This window comes from Fukomys damarensis, unplaced genomic scaffold (genome assembly GCF_012274545.1).
Source record: "Fukomys damarensis isolate Sample0158 unplaced genomic scaffold, DMR_v1.0_HiC HiC_scaffold_38, whole genome shotgun sequence".
Classification (NCBI taxonomy): domain Eukaryota; kingdom Metazoa; phylum Chordata; class Mammalia; order Rodentia; family Bathyergidae; genus Fukomys; species Fukomys damarensis.
Window position 1 is genome coordinate 75,988,580 of NW_022900950.1, and position 3,433 is coordinate 75,992,012.

Here is a 3,433-nt window from a genome sequence, read left to right on the forward strand (position 1 = left end):
TGGGTATATCAACCCAGGTTGGAAGCTGTTTTCTTTTATGGCTTGAAATACTTCACTCCAAGCTCTCCTTGTCTTAAGGGTTTGAGTTGAGAAGTTTGCTGGGATTTTGATGGATTTTCTTTTATAGATGATTTGTTTTTTTTCCCCAACACCTTTTAGTATTGTTTTTGCGTTGAATTTCTGAAATCTTGACTATTATATGCATTTGTGAAATCTTTTTCTGATTATAACTGTCTGGAATTCTATATGCCTCACTTATCTGTACCTTAAATTCTTTTTCCATGTTTGGAAAGTTTTCTGCTATTTCTTCTGTGAACAGGTTTTTAAATATCCTATGTGATAGCTTCTGATTCTTCATCAATTTAAAGTAATCTTATATTAGTCTTCTTTGCATCATTGGGCAACTGTTGGATTGATTTTTCATAGTCTCTTGCTATTTTAAGAGATCTTTCATTTGATGATTGCCAACTACAAGGTCTTCTAAATTGCCACAGGTCTTCTAGATCTGATATTGTATCTACACATTTTTAGACTCTGCTGTGAATACTTTCAGTAGAGGTTTTAATCTCCTAGGTTTTTTTTTTTTGGTACCGGGGATTGAACTCAGGTCCTTGCACTTGCAAGGCAGGCCACCGAATCACTGAGCTAAATCCCTGGCCCTAATCTCCTAGGTTTTTATTTGAGTCTTTTATGAAATCCAGTTATTTTCTATGGTGGGCATTTATGGTTTCCTTGTCTTTCCTAAGCTCCTTTATTTTAAAAATTGGTATCTATTCTGTGTTTACTAATCATTTCCTTCAATATGACCCTTTCCTTAATTACCTCTATTATGTTTCATCAGGAGATTTATTGATCTGTTTTGTTAATTTCACTGCTACTATTTCAGAAAATTCAGCTTTTCGTTTCTTCTACCTTAGTGTCCCCTTGATTTGCCTGGGTTGAGTTTGGGGCTGTGGATTGCATCTTGCTTCCTTGTTTTCTCATTTTCTATTTTTTGTTTGTTTTCTTCACTGAGGCTTGAAAATTGGTTATGGTAAGTAGCTGTATTACTAGTATCAAGACCTCTAGGAAATGACTATTTTTCAGTGATGACTTCTAGACATAGCTGGTTTTGGTTTTTGGGTCTGTTCCAGGATTCTGCCTCTTCTATTTATTATGGATGAAAAGTTGCTGCCTGTTTTGCCTAGCACACAACTCTTTGGTAGTAGACTGCAGTATTTCTTATGATCCCAAGATAATACTGGCATTAAAGAAAAAGCAATTGATCACAACTATATCACTTTCCTAAAGTAGTACAATCAGTAATTACAATGGCATCAAACACAGACTGGAAAATTACAAATTGTCATTTGCCATAAGTATTAATTTGTCACCTTTAACCATAGACACAAGATTTATAATTATATAACAAAGCCTCTAACACAAATGAAAAATTATATACAGTGAATATCTACTCAATAGAATGATTTTACCTTAAGGGGAGAAAGGCTAAAAGGGATAAGAGGAAAATTTAGAAAAATAAAAATAGAGAAAGATGTTGGAAGCAAGGCTGAAGGACAAGGGAAGATTATTAAAGCCTCAGGAAACTGGTGAAGAAGGTAGGAGGGAAAGAAAGAAGAAACAAAAAGAAGAACAAAGCAAAAACAAAAACTGAAAACAATATTCACACTACAAAAAAACCAATAAAAAAATCAAGTGAACTATTCTAACAGAAAAGAAAGCTTACAAATGATGAAGAAAAACAAAAAAGAAAGAAAAGAAAGAAATTTCTCTGTGATTTCAAGCCTGTGGTCATTTTCTGAGGTCTATAGTTGTATGGTAATGGCCAACTCAGGGGATGTCTCTGCTCTTGCTGTTAGACTAAGGAGTCGGTGAGAGCCCAGATCTGTGCTGGATGATCCTGCAGTGGGATTAGGGAGGGGTGTTGTTTCTGGTACTTTCAACTCCACAGAAGTTCAGGTTTACCCTGTCATTTGACCATGAAGTTGGGGCCTGAGTCAGCTTATGGGTGTCTCCTGCCAGCCTGACCATGGCTTCTTGACCCTGGCTGTCCTCTGTGGTTGTCCCTCTCTATTGCTGTGGGTTTTTTAAACTGGTGGCCCTGAAATGAAGCTAGTTCACAGCTGTTCGGAGTCTCACTTAAACTGTAGTCATTCACCAGCTGTTGTAGTGCACAGCATTCACTACTGCATTCCACTGGTGTGTTTCTCACTGGAGGCCTCTGGAGTCACCAGCTTTCACTTTATCTCTGTAGATTAGATCCTCTCCTCTCACACCACGAGTCAGGAGCTGGAGAGAAGGTGCAGACTGCCTCTGAAGGCTCCAATTTTCCCTTTAGATCCCTTCTGCATCCCAGGTATCCACCTCCCTCCTTCTCTTCCCTAAGTGGCTACCTTACCAACTTGTAATACACTTAATTCTTACATCATGAAGCAGAGTAGTGTTTTTATTCCATTTTACAGGTGGAGAACTGAGGCACAAAAAGAAGGAAATTGTCCATAGTAGCTGCTGGTAAGTTGCAGAGTGGAGCTGAAGCATAGCATTCTGGCTCTGGTATTTATATCCCTACCTACTCTGATGGACAGTTTCTTCCTATTAAACACAAACCTCTTTGTTCTCTTGCTACACTGTTCTCACCCCAGCAAAGTGAACACCTACATATTACATCTTTGCAAATGTCTGTGAAGATATCTGTGCATACACATATCCAATATATTTTCAGAGGTAAATCTATTATGACAAAAAACATGTAAAGACTTTTTATTTATATACTCTTAAGCTGTGAAAAGATTGTCTCCATTAATACTCTCATCAGTATTTAAATTGTTCCCTTACTTTTTATACCAGTGGGTCTCATCAAATTTAAACTTTTTTTCCACCAATCTGTTAGGTATTATGTTGTTATTTTTATAATTTTATTTTTATTTTATTATATATTATATGTGAATTTTAGTTATGAGACACAGAGAATCTTTCTTATTTATTTTTATTGACTCCAATAATTTTTTTCAGTGAACTGTTTGCCAATATGCCTTGACTATTGAATTGTTCAATTTTTTAGTCTTGATTTACCACAGTTCTATTTATAGTAAGAAAATTGGCTTTTTGGTTAACATACATATTGCAGATATTTACTCATTTGTCTTTTGACTTTATGATATGTCATATATATATAAACATTTGCCATATATTTAAAAATAATTTTGTGTCCAAATTATAAATACTTTTAGTATCCTTACATTTGGGTCTTGCTTTTAACAAGGTCTTCCCAAGTGCACTTATTGTTTTAAAGTTACCTATATAGAAGTATAATGGTTAAAAATATGAGCAAGACTATTTAGATTATAAACAGGAAGAACAATAGTAAATTTGTCACTTTTTGGTAATAAGTGGAAAACACTTCCTATAAAAATACAATAAAGAAATGAAAATG